We start from the raw sequence: 21,194 nt of genomic DNA on the forward strand, positions 1-21,194 counted from the left end.
TCTAGGCCTGGTGCACAAAGAGGCCAGGGTAGAGGGGAGAGAGAGTCATTGACCCCCCCAGGCCCCCAGAGCAGAGGCTTTTACAGGGACAAGGCCAGCTTTGATCATCCAGGGGTAAGAGGCAGTGTGGGTAAGTGTGTGTGTGTGAGAGAGAGAGAGAGAGAGAGAGAGAGAGAGAGAGAGAGAGAGAGAGAGAGAGAGAGAGAGAGAGAGAGAGAAAGAGAGAGAGAGAGACAGACAGACAGACAGACAGACAGACAGACAGACAGACAGACAGACAGACAGACAGACAGACAGACAGACAGACAGACAGACAGACAGACAGACAGACAGACAGACAGACAGACAGACAGACAGGGCAGCGATCTGAGGGTCTTTGTAAAGTCACAGTAATGCGCCGGCATCCATTTTGTGCCCTCGGTATTGTGAATTGGCCTCTGATGAAAGACAGTGCCAGGAAAGTGCACTTTGATAACTATCCCAATACTGTTGCCATGTAACATAATCACAGCGGCTATTACAGTCAAAATGGAGACCTGTAGACTGAAATGGGGGGATATGGAAGTAAATGGCTCTAGATAATCAACAGAGAGAGCAGATGGAGCTGTAAGAAAAGACTGATTCTGTGTGTATTCTCATGTGGCCACCATCTCAGCATGCTATGCATCTGCTATTAATACAGTGTTGATGAAGCCAGGTTGCATCACCCTTTTACTCCGACATGTAAGGGCTTGCATAATTGGTTATGGTTCAAGCTGTAGATGTCATCAATAACTCAGGCTTGTGCTGGTACTGCATTGAATGGTGTTCATCTCAATGTAGGTCAAATAGCGCTAAAAACAAGACTCATGAGACGTCTCCCCGCTGCACGTAGGTTCCACTGTTTCCTTCTGTTCCCTTCTATTACAGGGAAAAGGTTCACTCAGGTAGTCATCCAGATATGCAAATCATCCATGGATGACAGATCCTGATGCGATACGTCTGTCATCGTGCTGTATGATTTAACCGTCACAACGGTCTCTCTTCTCTAGTCAGGGGTCAGATACTAAACTACCATACACACTGCATTCCCCAGGTGCCATTGGCTCCACCCCTTCTGTCCCCATTTTAATCGCCTGTCCTTCACACATATGCATCTACATACACACAGCCTACACACAGTATGTGCACACAGCTTCAGGTTTGTTCCCGTGATGCACACAGGCAGCTGTTCTGCCATTGCCCTGTGGAGGGAGAGCAGTGAATCCATCCAGTGGACCGATCACATGCAGTTCACAGTGCACAGCCTCAGGAGGTTTAATGAGTGGAGGAGGGCCGGCACACAGCAGCAGCAGCAGACTCTCCTCACTGTCCGTCTCAGCTGTTCATTATGGACCTGCTGCTATGTTCCACACTGCCAAAACTCAGGATACAGTTAATTCCGTCCTCCTAGATGATTTCCCATCGGTTTAGTTTGCAGGCTACACACACGCGAACCCAGGTGCGCACTGCACGCACGCACGCACGCACACAAACACACACACACACACACACACACACACACACACACACACACACACACACACACACACCCTGTGCGTACTGTGGTTAGTTAGTCACGGTTAGAAGGTTTGTTGTAAAAAGCTTTGGGATTACAGCTCCATGGTAAACAGGTTATTCTAGAGAGCAACATTGGTCTGTTTCTCCTGTATTCCTGACCACACCTGTGTGTCTATGTTCCTGCCTTCGAATGAAAACGCCACCAGAGAAATCAGCCCAATCGAAGACCCATCCTTACAAAACCCGATTGGGTCAGAGAGTGTCTCTCTTGACTCTATAAAACAACCCATTCTCCTCCGGAAAGATCAATGCAGACCAATACAAGTTAACTTTACCCCCCAAACACACGTGGACTCTTTTCCAATGCCCAGATACGGCGGTCCATGAAATTGTTCTGAGAGGCCTCAATGATTTTCCACCGGTAGTCCAATGTGATCTCCAAGTAATTGAACGTGGAAAGCATTTGACACATTTTGCATTAGGTTTTATCGTTGAATTCCATTACGGTTAATGGATAATGACCAGTAAAGATAACTTGTGGGAGAATAATTGTTAAAGGAGCCTTACACATCATTTACATAGTTTCCATAAAAGGGACATGATTATGAGAGAGAGAGTTGGTCATCTCTGTCTCAGACTTCAAGGCCAGGCATTTCAAAGTTGTGTTTCACAACTAATGTCAGTGCAGGCTGAGGAAGTTTTGTGTGAAGCAATGCAGTCACGACTGAGGGAATCCCCCCCCCCCCCCTTCTTTCTCCCTGCTTTTGTCTTGCCCCTCTCTCTCAGTGGCATCCATCTCTCTTAGAGATCTTAGAGATCTACCATGCTCTCCTGCCCCAGGGGGCAGCCTGGATACTGTAAGAAAGCCTCTGGTCTGTGAGAGAATAACAATCACTTTACCTTGGATAACCCCGAGCGCATTGGCCACATTAGTGGGGGGAGAGGAAGAAATCGGAATCAGCCATCCTTGGAAAAGATGGAGGAGCCCACGCTCAAATGGCCCTCTGTCAGCCAGGCGTACTGCTCTCTCTCTCTCTCTCTCTCTCTCTCTTTCTCTCTCACTCTCACTCTCTTTCCACTCCTATGGCACTCGTATATCAGACACGACACCTGTCAACCTCCATCATGGTCATCGGTGCCCTAACAGGCCCTATCTCTGGACAGGGCTGATTAAGCTGGACCTAGAGTCCTGCAATGACAAAATGTGCGCCGGACCGAGCCATCCCACGGTGTATGAGCAGGTGACTGCCAGACCATGGGAAACAGGAGGGCTGTATTGTTCAATGACTGTGTTCCCATCGAGCCCTGGCTTGGACCACTGGAGGATGAATAAGGAAATAAGCCAGAGTCCTGCGGCCCAGGAACAATTTCCTCTCCACTGCCAGCTGGTGGACCCCATCCATCCCCACCTCCCCTCCCCTTGCTCTCTGCTTACTATGGTCCACAGGCAGGTTAGAGATGGAGCTCTATGTGACAGCCAGTTACTCTGTGAACCAACAGAAGGAAGCTGGAGGGGAGGCAGAGAAGAGGAACTTTCACCAGCCAGTGCAATTCAAACAGTGTTTTTTTGTCTTTGTTTGCTTTGTTAACTCAGATGTGGAGGTGTATTTCAGCACCCTCAATGGACAATGACTAACCTCTCTACCCTCATCTTATTAAAACACTTACAATCAGCCATTTTCACAGACCAATTCGAAAAGCCACAGGCCTTTGTATTTGTGAAAACGACTGCACTTACAAGGGATCTTTTGATCAGGGCGTTGTTGTGATTGCAGCGGGTATCTGAGGGCTGCGTCCCCACTAAAGACTCTGTCTCCAAAGTTTCTGTTGTTGTCAGAGAGAGTGAGTGACCCCCAAAGTACCTTGAGACAGGGATTAAACACGGAAGCTCGTCTTCATCACAGTAATCTTGTTTGCTCAGAGGGCAGTGTCTATAGAGGACGGAGCACAGCCACACTCACTGTCACAGGGATAAGGGTCTACCTTAGGGACGATGTGATCGCTAGCTACCTTCTTGTTCTTTAAAGGAGACGAGGCTGAACAGCGTTGGAGCTGTGTTTGTGTTTGTGTGTACACATAAAGAGCTTCTGTATGTGGTGTCGCTGCGGATCAAGGACCACTAAAATATTTACAATCACTCAAGTGGACCAATAGTACTATTCAGTACAAATGACCGCATTGAAGAGTGTTGATCACAATATTGTAAAGAAATACAAGGTCTTAAATATCCAGATATTGTAAATTCACTATTGATGGCAGCTGTTCGAATAGTTTCCATGTGCTTTGACATGGAACATGGGAGAAAAATACATGTTGATCAACACATGTCCACAGGACATGAGCCTAAAAAATCTAAACAGTAACAAAATGTAAGTGTAGAAAAATGTCTGCCAGAGTCCTGGGAGTTTACAATTTAAATTGATTGCCTGGGTTTGTACTGTAATTACTCTCACCACGAGCCGCCATCAGCCAGCAGAAGGAGCGGATTGCAAGTGTGTCACAACGGGATAGCTAATCCACAGAAATAGCCTGTTAACACGGGGTGGCATGTCTCCACCCAAGACTTATGATTCAAGCTTTGTGGGCATGCCGAGAGAGGTTGGTGGGAATAAGAGTCAGTCGGGGAGAACTGAGAGAGTTGTCAAAAAAATTATGAAAAAATACTATTCGGAGAGACAAGACTCGAAACAATAACAAAAGCCTTCTCGCTGGCTTTTGTTTGTCACCTGTTCCTCCGTCGTCGCTGCATCTCCTTTAAGCCTCGTAGCACTCTTATTTCCATCTTGATATTTCACCGGTGTTCGTGTCTACAATCAGACAGAGTACAAGCGGGGAACGAAAGAACATTATGAGCACCGTAGGTTGCTTGTGGCTGACAGCCCTTACAAACAGCCAGCGCAAGGCAGACAGACAGGCAGTCCAGTCTCCTCCTGAAATAGTTAAGGAAAAGTATGGAGGAGTGACAACGTGCTCAGTCTTTATGAGTGAGTGTAAGGTTGAAATGAGAGAAAGCAGATGGAAATCAGTATGCTGGAGAAAGTGTTGTTCCGCCTTCGTTCTTCAACGTATGGAAGGTTTCAGAGCTTCAGTAGAAAGTATTAGATGAATGCACTAACTGTTAAGTCGCTCTGGATAAGAGCGTCTGCTAAATGACCAAAAAAACGTATGCAAATGTAAAGTATGAGGGGGTGAGATTGTTCTTATCTTTGTCCTAGCTGGCTAACTATATGTCCTATATACCTACCTCTGTCAACTAACAGACCCAGGGTAATATGCTTGTGGTGTTGCACACAAAGCCCGCCAAAACAGACAACTTAACAACGTCCTTATAGCATTAGCTGTGGGAAGTTGTGGCAAAATGCCTTAAGGACAACAAAGTCAAGGTATTAGAGTGGCCATCACAAAGCCCTGACCTCAATCCTATAGAAAATGTGTGGGCAGAACTGAAAAAGCATGTGCAAGCAAGGAGGCCTACAAACCTGACTCAGTTACACCAGCTCTGTCAGGAGGAATGGGCCAAAATTCATCCAACATATTGTGGGAAGCTTGTTGAAGGCTACTCGAAACGTTTGACCCATGTTAAACAATTGAAAGGCAATTCTACCAAATACTAATTGAGTGTATGTAAACTTCTGACCCACTGGGAATGTGATGAAAGAAATAAAAGCTGAAATAAATCATTCTCTCTACTATTATTTCACTCTATAGAAATCCATTACCCCAAGTGTTCTAGTGATTGGACGTTGCTGCTTTCCACAGAACTGCCTGGTTTCACAGAATGTGCTCAGACAGGATTGTGTGATGAGACTTCTCTAGCTGTCAGGAAGGCTGTTTCTTTCACTCCAGGCTTTCTGTCAACACCAATCATCTCAGTGGGTAGACTCTGAGGCAGAGAACACCAGTATCCTGTCCTTCTTTAAGGGGAAAGAGGAGATGGGCTACGATGTTTATATGCCTGTTTTGTTGAGGCGTTGTATGGTGTCCCAGCGCATGATGAAAATACATACTAAAAGCTAGATTCATATTCGTAAAAGACAATGGCTTGGCTATTGTCAGAATCTAAATGATTAAAACTGAGCGAAAACGTGTTGGTACTTCCCTCTATCAGGAATCAAGGTAAGACCCAAGTGCAGACTGTGTTAAGCAACAATGTTTATTGTAACCACAGGGGCAGGCAAACGACAGGTCAAGGCAGGCAAGGGTCGATAATCCAGAGCAGAGGCCAAGGTACAGGACGGCAGGCAGGCTCAGCGTCAGGCAGTGGTCAGGCGAGCGGGTACATGGTCAGGACAGGCAAAGGTCAAAAACCAGGAGGACGAGAAAAAGAGAGACTAGGGGAAACCAGAAGCTGAGACAAAATGCTGGTAGGCTTGAACAAACAAGACGAACTGGCAACAGACAGACAGAAAACACAGGTATAAATACACAGGGAATAATGGGGAAGATGGGTGACACCTGGATGGGGGTGGAGACAAGCACAAGGACAGGTGAAACAGATCATGGTGTGACACCCTCCTTGTTTTCGCCATCTGATGACATTTTCACAAACATCTCATTGTCTTCACCAACAAATATGACTTCTCATGAGATGCTTTGCCATCGTATTGCATATTGGATCCCCCTTCAGAAACGATGGGATGGTATGAGCCAATGGTCAGGTCATTACACCAGCTGACATATCTAGAGCGTTGGGTTTCTGCCTCAGTGCCTGTCAAGGGGAGCAAGGCTCTGGTGATTGGCACGGCCAAGTCCTCAAGGTCATGTTTGTTTTTACCGCTCACCCCTCACTGTAGATTACTGGGGTAATATATCTCCTGTCACCCATCCCCCCAGCACTGGTCCTTAAACCAGAACACACATCTACATATGGTTTCCACCACTTGTCTCCTTCATGTTGTAACCCAAGCCAGGGAAACAGACCAGAACACAAACCTTGTATGTATGTTTTGTCTCTAAAACATGGAAATGTAAGAGATGGAAATGTAATCTCTCCCTTTGGCATCGCACTGAGCTGAGGGTTGTGCTTGGTCGTGATTGCAGACCATAGCTCTCAGGAACCGGCCAAGGCCGCATGGGGCCTTACATTCATCACAGGGCAACGAGACGGATCGCATCATTCAACCGGCTGCCGCCCGAGACCCATTCAAAATGGCCAGCGTTAAGAGCGAAGAAGCAATAAAGGGCTACCTGGTCAGAATACAGAGGAGTTCTAGCAGAGGCATCTGATATGAGGATGATGGAGATGGACTCACGTGTTCAGGCAAGCAGAGAGGTGGAGGGAGCGAGGGAGGTGGAGAGTGGTGGATACCCTAAATGGAAATGCAGGATGGAGGAATAACACGGTGAAAGGGTGGTTGGCTGTTGCAGATACTGTAGCTGACAAATTGTAGGAGTCACGAAAGCCAACGCTCATTTCCACGAAAGCGGCGGTTTGGATATCATAACGACAATGACATTGTGTTCCTATGATGGCAGTTATTTTCACACGCATCTAGCCGAGCGGTGGAAGTGGTAGCGAGCCCATTGATTTGCTCAAAACCATTGTTCTGTGATTACTTGTCACAACGCTACTGTGCTCTGTGTGTACATTGAGTAATATACACAGGAGAACAGCTGGAAACGTTGGCAGTGCTAAATCTAATGTGTGTGGTAAGGTTCAAAGCAATCCCACTAGTTACTTACTGTAGCATAGACACTCAAACAAGTGCACACACACACACACACACACACACACACACACACACACACACACACACACACACACACACACACACACACACACACACACACACACACACACACACACACACACACTGCACCTATCTGGTGTATTTGACAATATATAACATTGAAAAAGGAAAAAGTACACACTCTCGAATACTGAAGAGATAAATGACTTGTGATGAGGTGTGGAGATTTCATTCATGTCCATGTATTATACCAAGCATCACCATATCATTGTCTCCTTCCACGTTCTTAGCGTGCTGTATGACACACTGACTGAGGATGGCTGTGCTGGGGTTAATATCAAGTGTTGTTGACAGAGTGGCACCAATTGTTAGGCAAATGTAATTCATGGATATGTTAACAAGAGCACGTGATTCATTCTATAGCAGGAACTTACAGCTGAAAAATGTATTTCATGGCACTGGCTACATCTATGGTAATACATAAGGCTATAATGGGATATAGCTCCATTGAGCTCCAAGTAGGGAGATGAATAATGTTATCGTGTGGGAATTCAATGGCAACTTACCCTTCTCTTGAATGTTAAGCAGGGGATGATGGGGGGGGGGGGGGTTCAGGGGATCTCTTGATGACATGTTGTTTATATATAACTAACAGTACGCTTTAACTTGAAATGAAAATGACTTTCTGACAAAATTAGAAACGTGTAATATCTGAAAATGTAACTAGCCAGACTATTTTATGACTATGGATGGACGCTTCTCTGTCATGGATTCCATGGTTGCCCTTAGTTTGAAGATGTAATCCGGAGACAGGTGTTTTATACAACAGCCTTCTGTGTGTTCTCTTTTTGTCTCCGTCTGCATATTTATTTGCAATCAAACTCCAGAATTTTCTAATTCATACTCTAATTCCACCGGGCATTCCACTGATTTCAAAACTCGTTCCTCCAGAAAGTGGAGAGCAACATTTATGCAGTTCTACTAGGTGATCTTAGAAAAAAAGCTGTGTTAGAAAGGATTATCTACATGTACTGACCAGCTCATGTTATAGACAGAAGCGTTCTACATGGCAGACCAACCAAAACTCATCTCTCGGCATGTCCAACCCATACATTATCTCAGCCAATCACGGCTAGTAGGAAGGTTCCTGGCTTTTTCCATGCCTAAACCAACTAGGCTCGTAATTTTACCCTAGTTTCCTGAAACGAGACACAAATTGCCTCTGAATTTTTGTGCCTTTGTGTACCTGCCAGTGTCAGCCGGAGGAAATAGCTTTTAAAGGCCCGGCAAATAGCTCCTCAATAATAATGGGGGAACGAATAGGGAATCACAAACTCCATCTCCACATCCCCACGCCGTCAAGATGGTGCAGATAGCTCTCCATCACAGCAGAACCTTGAGACGTATGCTGCAAGGACAGATCTTATTTGCATTTTTTATTTATCCATTTTGAAGTAATATATTCTGTGATTCTGTGAATCTCCATCCAGGTGTTTATTGGATATTGGTTTTGGATACATTTTAAAACCAAAATACAGTCAACCGATCACATTAGTTTCGTTTCAAACATTATTTACAATGAAATGAGACATTGAAGTAGTATTGAAAATCCTCTGCTGTGACCCTAACTAGAGATGGTCCGCACTCCTCCACATCCTCCTCCTCCTCCACGCTGGAGTGCCTTTCACACTGTAGTGGCAGGCAGCATCTGTGGGGAGGAGATCCCCAGCTGGTCCCCGTCCCTGGTCTCCAGCTCATGACTTGGTTCCACCGGCTTCTAAATGAACACGACCAATCAGCTGTGCAAGCGCTCCATCGATAATGGATCCCTGCCACCCCCCACATTGACACACACACACGCACACAAACACAACTGAGCTGATGGAAAAATCAACTGGGTGAAATGACATTGGTTCACTTCACCTTGCCTTGGTTCTGGATACTGCCATTTGAGCCCATTGCAGTACACATTGATTGGCTGGAAGAATTGAAATGCAAATGCTATTGGTCTTGTGCGCCTGGCTTATAAAGTACTCTTAAAAGAAAATGGCTACTCTCAAGAACACAATATGTTATGAATCGATACATAGAATAGCAAAATATCTGACTGGGCTAGTTTAAAATGTCTCTTGAAAACAGTAACCGACCTGCAGTAACTAGTCTCAATTCAGTTCTATGAACTTTGCATACTTTTTGTTGTTCCACATTAACATGCTCCGTCTGTCTCTTCCTCAGCTGTGAACTATCTCGACTGCGTGCAACTCCTGTGTAAAGAAGAAGAAGCAGCATTGGAAGACCCCCTAGCAGCAGACACTGTTGAGTTAAAGGTTAGTCTCTGTTTCCTCGTCCTCCAAGACAGGCAAACAAAACAGACACCCTGTCTCAGTGGAAATGCCACAGGTCCACAGAGCCACTCTGACTATTCACTGTCTCAGACCCCAAGGATCTCCAACCCCCATGGGCAAATAACCTAAGTCCCCTGGTTCCTTATCCTTAAATGCCAATGACCACAGGGGGCAATCCCAAAAAGAAGAAGAATTCCACAGAGATTTGTTTCACAATGTACAATGACTAATGCTAATTTGTATTCCGCACATTTTGTGTAAACATGCATTAAACAACTCATAGAGGCCACCAAGAAACACTTCTAATAGAAAAGACACATAAAACAGTGGTACGCAGCACTGAAAGCCTCATTAGTACTGTAGAGTAAGATATGTGATGCTACAGTCTCTGGCCACCATAGCTCATTCATGGATTAAAGACTTGGACTAATAAACTATTGATTTGACCTATTAGAGCAGGAAAGGCACAAACATACTATATACATTAGGCTATAATGTAAAGAGCTCCAAATAGGAAGATGAATCATGTTATCGTGTGGGAATCCAATGGCAAACACTGTAGTCCTTATCTTGAATGTAAGTGGGGGGTGGGGGGTGGGGTGCGGGGGTGGGGGGGGGGGTTCAGGGGTTCTGTTGATCTCATGTTGTTTATATTAATTCCTGCACACTACTGCACACATTTGAATGTCATGCTGTGGCAAACAATAACAACCAGAGCCACATTTTCAGATCCAACAACATACGTGATAATCCTCTCTCTCAAGCTAGGGGAGACTGAGCTTGAGTGGCCAAGGGCACAACATGGCAACCAAGGTCATCATAAACGGCAAACACAAATATGAGGATACCACACACTGTTGATTCACGTCGTATTTGAATAAATTGCAGGAAAACAAATGAAGAGTGAAAAAAACAATTAAGATGAAGGATTAAGGGAGTTTTATCATCTCACACAAGGTTTCAAATATGGCTTTGGAAGGAATTAATGAATTCTGATTAAACCAGTGTTAATATAAGCCAGGCAGATTATATGGAGTCTTACCCTGGTGTAAGTTTAACCAATAGGGAACTCTGTCCTGGTCCTCTGTTCACAAACCGTATTTTCTCCCTCCCTCCCTCGCACTACACTACCCAATACCACTCTACTATAACAACATGTACATCCAGCTGGCGAGACAGGTGCAGTGGGTTGAGTAGCCATTTGCTGAGGCGTTGTGGCTGATTCAGGCCTTGTTAAATTCCATTTTGTTTGTGAGCGGTGCTGAGCGTGGCCTCCTCTGGGCGTATAAGGGCAGACTCCGAAGCCACCGCACCGACTGGGGACCGAGGGGAGCGGTCCCAATTTTTCATCCTTATTACCCATGACATATCCAAAGTGGCAGAGTGCGGCCCATGGAGATATAGAGAGAAAGAGAAAGAGGGAGAGAGGGGAAAAGATAGAGGTGGGCACCTCAGATGAACCAGGAAGTCTGTCTCCTATCCCCCCTCCCCCCCATGAACCTCTGAGCAGGGCCCCAATCTGCCTGGATAAAACAATGCAATACAATGTCGGTGATTAGGGCAGACGAGGCTAAAGTAAAGGAGTCCCGGCCGGGTTCCCACCTCTCTCTCTCCAGTCTAACTCACTTGTCTCAGTAGCTCTGCTGCGAAGGGGGACGACGAACAGAGCATGAAGCTCGCTCTTTTACTCTGTCTAGCTATCTCAACGACGAGGCTAAATGAAGAAGTTACTTAACCCTGGAATGGCAATGGGGTTCTAGTCAAGGGCATCTACAAGGTGACTTCCATATGGAAGAAGAGGTAGTTGGACGGGGTGGGTGTCTTGCCTTCAGCCACGTGACATGATTGGAGGTGGTTTTCTTCACTGAAGAAAACCCCCTCTTCTCCTCTGCTCTCCTTCCCACGGCGGAGATTAAGATCGCTTGTTGTAATTATTGCTCCTTGAGGCAGCCTAATTCTGCCAAGGAGATAGCATCACACCAGTCAGGTGCTTCAGAGGGGATCTGGCAACCAGCTGCTGTCGTCCTCTGTGTGTTCCGAACGGCATTGTTTTGTGATACATGTCTGTTGATCGACTGACTTCGCTGGCTTCTGCCAATCCCCCGTCTGTCTCCAGATTCGCTCTACTTCACTAACCACATTATAGGAAAAAATAAGGGGGGGGGGGGAAATCACACGCAAAAGCTAAAAACCCTGAGGTGTCTGGGATTTTTGCCACCTGACGTACTGCGTACAGCATCACTTATCCGCCACCACAGTCCCATGAAACATCTGTCTTAGACACACCGGGAGCCTGGACCGCCTCCCATCCAAACACAGGTGTTTGACACGCACATTCAGCTCTGCCCAATGAGCAGCCATCTTTAACCGTGAGGAGCAGTAATGTAAGGGTATGAGAGAACACCAATTAACGGGACAATATGCATACATTCAGAAACCTTCACAGGTGTGCGATATGTCATATAGTATATGCATTACAGGAGAAAAATGGGCAGAACAGTTTTTGATTTTCAGGTGATTCATGTTCAAGCAAGCAGTATCGTCACTAGCGAACTGCTGTTATGGTTGTGCCATTGAACGTTACAGTGATGACACTGAGAGTTATGGTGGTGACGTTGAGCGTAATGGCGGTGACATTGAGTTACCGTGGTGACATTGAGAGTTACGGTGGTGACATTGACAGTTATCGGTGGTGACATTGAGAGTAACGGTGGTGAAATTGTGAGTTACGGTTGTGATATGGAAAGTTGCGGGCAGATGGTCTCTCTTGGGAATGATTCCCCACCGAGAAATCATCTGCCTCCGTGATAAGCTTCATTGGCTGTTCAGGACCGATGTTCTAATTCTCCAAAGACGAAGCCCAGCTAAACCCCCGTTACAGACGTGTGTCGCCGCAAATCACCCTCAACAGCACGCGCATCACCCTGTCTTTCCCCAGCAGATCTATCGGTGACTCTTTGCTAGGCTAACCGCAATCAGTTCAGGCACGCAGCTGATCTATTGCCCTCGCACAGCAGTGGAGTAGGATCATTATTTGGGTGTACTTTCCGTCTGCTGCTTTCATCAACAAGCCTTAATGGTCCTTAAAAAACTGACTAGTGAATACGATCACATCTTATAGGAAGGGATGTCTATTAATTTGCTTTAATCGTGACGGAGTGACAGGCAATTAAGGAACGTGGTGTGTGTTTCAATGCCTCTGTCATCCCTGGGAATGTGTGGGCTGGATTAAAAAGCACATCAGCCCTCAGTTTATGATAACGCTGGTATATGGTCGTGAAGGTAAAAACAGCTTATTGTCAAGGCTGTCAACTCCAGAACATGGAGAATGGAATCTCATAAGCATGAAGTTACATTGGTCATTGGGAATTGCCTCAACATGGGTGACCTTTGGCTCCATTTACTACAGTTGAGCAGGTTCATGTACGTTGTCACTGTGCGTGGCTGCTCATGCGTGGATTCATGTTAATGTGTGAGTGATATTAATTAAGAAGAGGAGAAATGTATTTAATCAGCGTTAGTGATTCTTCTAACCTTTATTTAAATTGGCTATTGCGGCTGTTTACAAGTCTCAATGTCATGTAGAGTGTGTAGGTCAATGAATTTTTTCTGGTAGGGTGGGTATGTTTTTGTGTGTGTGTGTGTGTGTGTGCACGAGGTGGGGGTGGTCACTGGCAGATCGTGACAAACCCTCAATCTCTATGTGGGAGCTGCTACTGTTCAACCACGACCATACATCCACATCTCCCTCTTCTGCACCCCCACTTTCTCTCTCTCTCTCTCTCTCTCTCTCTCTCTCTCTCTCTCTCTCTCTCTCTCTCTCTCTCTCTCTCTCTCTCTCTCTTCCCTCATTCTTTTGCTCACTCTCCTCATCACCTCTATCTAACTCTCTCTTCCTCTAGCTTCTCGTCCCTGCTTTCTCTCCCTTGTTCCTCCACTCATCCATTCTCTCTCCCTCTCTCTCTCTCTCTCTCCAAGCGCTCTCCCCATCTCTCTCCCAGCAGGTCACAGCCCCTCCTGGTCTGAGCATAGACACCAGGGGGGAACGGTGTGATGTGGCCAGCTGCAGTATTCCCACACTGGGCCACTTCACCACCATCACGCTGGGCCCATCTCCTGTCAGACTCCCCACTCCAACCACACACACTGTTCACTCCACCAACCACAGCACCACCAGAGGACCACCTGCAGATCTCAGCCACTGCATGGCAATGAGCCAATCCACATGCTATCGGGAAGGGCAGAGAGTAGTTGGAAACATGAGAGCTGATGCTCAGGATTTTTAAATAAGAGAGGGAGAGAATCAGAGGTCTGAGACAGTCAGACATTTGAATGTATGTGTCAGTCTCAATGTGAACTGCAAAGGCATAAACAAGTCCTGACTTAAGTTGCACTCCACCATCAATGTGTTGTTCATGCCACGGATCAAGTTTCAAGTCAACTGTGTCATTCAGGATCTTGAGTCAGGATGGTGACCATGCAGCTCATTTCAGATATGACCAGAGTGACCTTGAAAGCCCTGGTCTGTGTATAGTAGATAGATGGGAAGGCAGCGGAATGGCTGCTGAGGTAATTTAATTATCAGACCCTCCACAGGCTAGGGTAATGACTGCTCTCCAAATCCTCCCTAATCCCCTATCCCAGTCCTATACACAATCAGGCCCTGCCCGGGGGGCACTAACTGTCTGACACAGGCAGCACTGACTCCTATACCCTGACTCTGTCTGTAGACCCAGCCTGCTGGCATACAATACTGTAATATACAGTGCCTTCGGAAAGTATTTAGACCCCTTGAGCTTTTACACATTTTTGTTACGTTACAGCCTTATTCTAAAATTGCTTAAATAAAAAAAATATCCTCAGCAATCTACATACAATACCCCATAATGACAAAAGCAAAAACAGTTTATTTTTTATTTTTACAAATAAATAAATAAACAGAAATACCTTATTTGCATAAGTATTCAGACCCTTTGCTATGAGACTCGAAATTTTGCTCAGTGCATCCTGTTTCCATCGATCATCCTTGAGATGTTTCTACAACTTGATTGGAGTCCACCTGTGGTAAATTCAATTTATTGGACATGATTTGGAAAGGCACATACCTGACTATATAAGGTCCCGCAGTTGACAGTGCATGTCAGAGCAAAAACAAAGCCATTATGTTGAAATAATTGTCTGTAGAGCTCCGAGACAGGATTGTGTCAAAGCACAGATCTGGGGAAGGGTACCAAAACGTATCTGCAGCATTAAATGTCCCCAAGAACACAGTGGCCTCCATCATTCTTAAATGGAAGAAGTTTGGAACCACCAAGGCTCTTCCTAGAGCTGGCCGCCCGGCCAAATTGAGCAATCGGGGGAGAAGGGTCTTGGTCAGGGAGGTGACCAAGAACCATATGGTCACTCTGACAGAGCTCTAGAGTTCCTCTGTGGAGATGGGTGAACCTTCTAGAAGGACAACCATGTCTGCAGCACTCCACCAATCAGGCCTTTATGCCAGAGTGGCCAGACGGAAGCCACTCCTCAGTTAAAATTAAATAAAGCATTTTTTAAAAAGGCACATGAGTTTGGAGTTTGCTAAAAGGCACCGAAAGACTCTCAGACCATGAGAAACAAGATTAAACTATTTGGCCTGAATGCCAAGCGTCACCTCTGGAGGAAACATGGCACGATCCCTACGGTGAAGCATGGTGGTGGCAGCATCATGCAGTGGGGATATTTTTCAGTGGTAGGGACTGGGAGACTAGTCAGGATCGAGGCCAAGATGAACGGAGCAAAGTACAGAGAGATCCTTGATGAAAATCTGCTCCAGCAAAGTACAGAGAGATCCTTGATGAAAACCGTCTCCAGAATGCTCAATACCTCAGACTGGGGCAAAGGTTCACCTTCCAACAGGACAACGACCCTAAGCACACAACCAAGACAACCCAGGAGTGGCTTTGGGACAAGTCTGAATGCCCTTGAGTGGCCCAGCCAGAGCCTGGACTTCAACCCATTCGAACATCTCTGGAGAGACCTGAAAATAGCTGTGGAGCAATACTCCCCATCCAACCTGAGAGAGCTTGAGAGGATCTGCAGAGAAAAATGGAAGAAACTCTCCAAATACAGATGTGCCAAGCTTGTAGCGTCATACCCAAGAAGACTTGATGCTGTAATTGCTGCCAAAGGTGCTTCAACAAAGTACTGAGTAAGGGGTCTGAATACTTATGTAAATGTGATATTTTAGTTTTTATTTGTAATACATTTGCAAAAATGTAAAAAAAAACGGTCTTTGCTTTGTGATTATGGGGTATTGTGTGTAGATTGATGTGGGAAAAAACGATGTAATCAATTTTAGAATAAGACTGTAACGTAACAAAATGGGTAAAAACTCAAGGGGTCTGAATACTTTATTTCACTATTTCGATAGGAGCGACGTGTTTGGTGAGTAAAGTACCAAAATACACTTCCATGTAGTGCATTGTGTGTGTGTGTGTGTGTGTTAATATTTTTATTTATTTATTTTATTTCACCTTTATTTAACCAGGTAGGCAAGTTGAGAACAAGTTCTCATTTACAATTGCGACCTGGCCAAGATAAAGCAAAGCAGTTCGACACATACAACAACACAGAGTTACACATGGAGTAAAAACAAACATACAGTCAATAATACAGTAGAAAAATAAGTCTATATACAATGTGAGCAAATGAGGTGAGACAAGGGAGGTAAAGGCAAAAAAAAGGCCATGGTGGCAAAGTAAATACAATATAGCAAGTAAAGCACTGGAATGGTAGATTTGTAGTGGAAGAAAGTGCACAGTAGAAATAGTAGAAATAGTAGAAAAGTAGAAATCTTCATTCCTCTCACGTCAGTGTACTCTGAGTCCAGGATGGTTCTTGAGGTCTAAAGGTCCTCTCTCCATGAAAACATCTTTATTAATTACCCTTCCTGAGAGAGATAGGAGGTGACCACTGACCCTCTCAGAGGCCCCGGACCCTAGACCTGGTGACTGGCTGTGGGGACTGTCTCCTCTCAGTCAAACCCCTGGAGAGCCAAAAATACCCACTACACACATTGCAGGGGAGCCACACCATCTTGTGGGCGGAGGAGAGTTAGCTTGCTTGCTCGGTCTACGTCTCTGCTTTCAATTTTTGGTGATTAGTCAGACACAAAGTAGCTGTTCACTTCCACCTCCAGTCAAGTAATATCCTATAATATAGTATAGTGAGTTGTGAAGATGACGTGATTAGATAGGCACTGTGAAAAGTGGTTATTTTAGATGAAGAAACCCCTGGGTGTGAGTGGTGTGCCTCTGTCTGTTATCCAGCTGAAATGAACCTCTCTGTTTTATCAGCCCAATTCCATGGAGATTCAGTTAGAACAGAGTGTTGGTGATGGATAAGCTCACTCCCTCTCCCCTCCCTCTAGCCCCCATCCCTCCTCCCCTCCCCTCCCCTCCCCTCCCCTCCCCTCCCCTCCCCTCCCCTCCCCTCCCCTCCCCTCCCCTCCATCCCTCTATCCCCCCTCCCTCTCCCCTCCCTCCCTCCCCCTCCCCCCCCTCCCCTCCATCCCTCTATCCCCCCTCCCTCCACCCTCCTCTCCCTTCCCCCCTCTTCTCTCCTCTCTCCTATCCAAGCATCTGTGCAGAGTCAATGGTGTTGGCATGTGCTAATGACCCCAACAGGGTGTGTGTGTGTGTGTGTGTGTGTGTGTGTGTGTGTGTGTGTGTGTGTGTGTGTGTGTGTGTGTGTGTGTGTGTGTGTGTGTGTGTGTGTGTGTGTGTGTGTGTGTGTGTGTGTGTGTGTGTGCGTGTGCGTGCGTGTGTGTGTGCGCCAACAGAGAGTGAAAGGAGCACCTGTGCGTGTTGAAAAGAGCCTGCTGGTCCTACGTTATGAACAGCACCACATCCTCCAGTCTGGATTGATAGAGCTTTAAGGCAGCTTCCTGCCTGCGGAACAGAGAGAGAGAGTGTAACGAGAGAGTGCAACGAGGGAGTGTAACAAGAGAGTGTAACGAGGCTATCAGATGTAATTAAAGCAAGTGTCTCTTCTCTGTAAGAAAGTCAGAATACTCTGAAATATGTCTGACTCACTAAGAATTCTTTGAACACTATAACACCCATGGGTAGTGTGGAAATGAGCTGACTATGACAGGGGCATGATAACCATACAGACTGGACTATTCCTGGGATGGAAGACAATGCAAGTGGCAGACAGGCTGAGTTGGAAATCGACTATGACATATAATATCTCAATTTACAGGGGTACAGGAAGGGCTAGGACGGTCAAAGTATATCTTAAAATGTTGACCTTTTGGAGATTGGCTGCCTTTTTCTCTTCCCACTCATCTCTTTCTCCTGCCCTCTCTTCTTCTCTGTCTCTCCACCTTTCTTTCTCTGTCTCTCTCTTCCTGTCCCTGCTGACCCTCTGACTCCCCACTCCTCACAGCTAGCATTCTTCGGGAAGACAAACTCTCCACTTCAGGCTCTCTTCATGAACTTGGCAGCCGAGAGCTAGGTTGTTCATTTATTTCCCCCTCCAAGAGAATAATTCTACTCCTCATTGGCCACTAGACAGAAGTCAGGCCAAGATTATTTCTTGAAATGTTTTTTAATTGTTTTTTCCCCAGTTTTTTTTCAACTTTTTTGGAATAGACCTCCTCTCTCTTTCTTTTTGGAATTGGCAAAACTTTGTGTTCATCTCAGTCTGATGGGCTGGAGCCTCGTAGTCCCCAAAGCTTCCAGAACAAAGCCTGTTGACTGTATCAGCCAAGTGGTGGATGACAAAGTCTAGGAGAGAAAGGAGACCAGGATGAAATATTTATTTTGCCAACTGGCTGTGTGGCAGCCATTTGCTGTTATGTTGTGTCTCACTGCCTTGATCTAGCTAGCTAACGTAGTCTGTTTGTTAGTTTGATTTGTTTGATTGCATGGATTCATTTTTGGGTTCTAGTCTCTTGTGACGTTTCATCTGAAAAAGGGAAACGTTTTTCTGTGACTCCTGACTTCAAGGCTCATTACATCTAATCATGCAGTGGTGTACTGTGGCCTTGTTTTCTCTCCGTTGTTGTTGTTGTGTTGTTGTTGTTTTACCATTCACTGCATATTTACGATAACAGGACATAAAAAGTAAGTTAAGTAAGTAAGTTCCGGAACTCCAATTTGAGCAGCAGCAGCTGAAAAATGAGCTCCTACAAATATTGAAATTTACATGGTTTTTAGAGTGAAGTACATCGGAAAAAAGCAAAAGAAAACTGCAAGACTGAATAGGAGAAAAAACAAGCAACAAACAAAGAAGATAGGCTTTTGAAAAATAACTATTTTTCATAAAATTGTAGTTATCTTAGCTAGCTGAATTGTTTACCAGTTGCTAAGCAGTTGCTAGGGACTCTTTTGGAAGAAGCTAGCTAGCTAACGAAGAACAACAAAGAATATCTAGTTAACAGAAGAAAAGAAAGAGAAAATCAGGACAGAAGAAAAAGGATATCAAAGTGAAACAGTTCTCTAAAGACACAGGAGACAATAATACAAGAAACAACACTTCTGTAGCTTGTCAACTATGTGTCTGTCTATCCCTGTTCTCTCCTCTCTGCACAGGCCATACAAACGCTTCACACCGCGTGGCCGCTGCCACTCCAACCTGGTGGTCCCAGCGCGCACGACCCACGTGGAGTTCCAGGTCTCCGGCAGCCTCTGGAACTGCCGGTCTGCAGCCAACAAGGCTGAGTTCATCTCAGCCTATGCTACCCTCCAGTCCCTAGACTTCCTGGCGCTGACGGAAACATGGATTACCACAGATAACACTGCTACTCCTACTGCTCTCTCTTCGTCTGCCCACGTGTTCTCGCATACCCCTAGAGCATCGAGCCAGCGGGGTGGTGGCACTGGAATCCTCATCTCTCCCAAGTGGACATTCTCTCTTTCTCCCCTGACCCATCTGTCTATCTCCTCATTTGAATTCCATGCTGTCACAGTTACCAGCCCTTTCAAGCTTAACATCCTTATCATTTATCGCCCTCCAGGTTCCCTTGGAGAGTTCATCAATGAGCTTGACGCCTTGATAAGTTCCTTTCCTGAGGATGGCTCACCTCTCACAGTTCTGGGTGACTTTAACCTCCCCACGTCTACCTTTGACTCATTCCTCTCTGCCTCCTTCTTTCCACTCCTCTCCTCTTTTGACCTCACCCTCTCACCTTCCCCCCCTACTCACAAGGCAGGCAATACGCTTGACCTCATCTTTACTAGATGCTGTTCTTCCACTAATCTCATTGCAACTCCCCTCCAAATCTCCGACCACTACCTTGTATCCTTTTCCCTCTTGCTCTCATCCAACACTTCTCACTCTGCCCCTACTCGGATGGTATTGCGCCGTCCCAACCTTCGCTCTCTCTCTCCCGCTACTCTCTCCTCTTCCATCCTATCATCTCTTCCCTCTGCTCAAACCTTCTCCAACCTATCTCCTGATTCTGCCTCCTCAACCCTCCTCTCCTCCCTTTCTGCATCCTTTGATTTTCTCTGTCCCCTATCCTCCAGGCCGGCTCGGTCCTCCCCTCCTGCTCCGTGGCTCGACGACTCACTACGAGCTCACAGAACAGGGCTCCGGGCAGCCGAGCGGAAATGGAGGAAAACTCGCCTCCCTGCGGACCTGGCATCCTTTCACTCACTCCTCTCTACATTCTCCTCTTCTGTCTCTGCTGCTAAAGCCACTTTCTACCACTCTAAATTCCAAGCATCTGCCTCTAACCCTAGGAAGCTCTTTGCTACCTTCTCCTCCCTCCTGAATCCTCCTCCCCCTCCCCCCCCCTCCTCCCTCTCTGCGGATGACTTCGTCAACCATTTTGAAAAGAAGGTTGACGATATCCGATCCTCGTTTGCTAAGTCAAACGACACCGCTGGTCCTGCTCACACTGCCCTACCCTGTGCTTTGACCTCTTTCTCCCCTCTCTCTCCAGATGAAATCTCGCGTCTTGTGATGGCCGGCCGCCCAACAACCTGCCCACTTGACCCTATCCCCTCCTCTCTTCTCCAGACCATTTCCGGAGACCTTCTCCCCTTCCTCACCTCGCTCATCAACTCATCCTTGACCGCTGGCTACGTCCCTTCCGTCTTCAAGAGAGCGAGAGTTGCACCCCTTCTGAAAAAACCTACACTCGATCCCTCCGATGTCAACAACTACAGACCAGTATCCCTTCTTTCTTTTCTCTCCAAAACTCTTGAACGTGCCGTCCTTGGCCAGCTCTCCTGCTATCTCTCTCAGAATGACCTTCTTGATCCTAATCAGTCAGGTTTCAAGACTGGGCATTCAACTGAGACTGCTCTTCTCTGTGTCACGGAGGCTCTCCGCACTGCTAAAGCTAACTCTCTCTCCTCTGCTCTCATACTTCTAGACCTATCTGCTGCCTTTGATACTGTGAACCATCAGATCCTCCTCTCCACCCTCTCCGAGTTGGGCATCTCCGGCGCGGCCCACGCTTGGATTGCGTCCTACCTGACATGTCGCTCCTACCAGGTGGCGTGGCGAGAATCTGTCTCCGCACCATGCGCTCTCACCACTGGTGTCCCCCAGGGCTCTGTTCTAGGCCCTCTCCTATTCTCGCTATACACCAAGTCACTTGGCTCTGTCATATCCTCACATGGTCTCT

The 21,194-nt window shown here is 46.3% G+C and overlaps 1 protein-coding gene across 3 annotated transcripts in view; it reads left to right on the plus strand.

The window, feature by feature from the left end:
• LOC106609413 (synaptotagmin-1) overlaps positions 1 to 21,194 on the plus strand; it is a 232,160-nt gene that overhangs the window by 86,712 nt on the left and 124,254 nt on the right. For all 3 annotated transcript variants that reach the window (XM_014208212.3, XM_014208215.3, XM_014208213.3), the window contains exon 3: positions 9,465 to 9,556. The gene's annotated coding sequence lies outside the window, so the exon portion shown is untranslated. The remainder of the gene's footprint in view (positions 1 to 9,464; positions 9,557 to 21,194) is intronic.

The sequence above is a fragment of the Salmo salar genome, chromosome 07 (genome assembly GCF_965601325.2).
Source record: "Salmo salar chromosome 07, fSalSal1, whole genome shotgun sequence".
In the NCBI taxonomy this organism is placed as follows: Eukaryota; Metazoa; Chordata; class Actinopteri; order Salmoniformes; family Salmonidae; genus Salmo; species Salmo salar.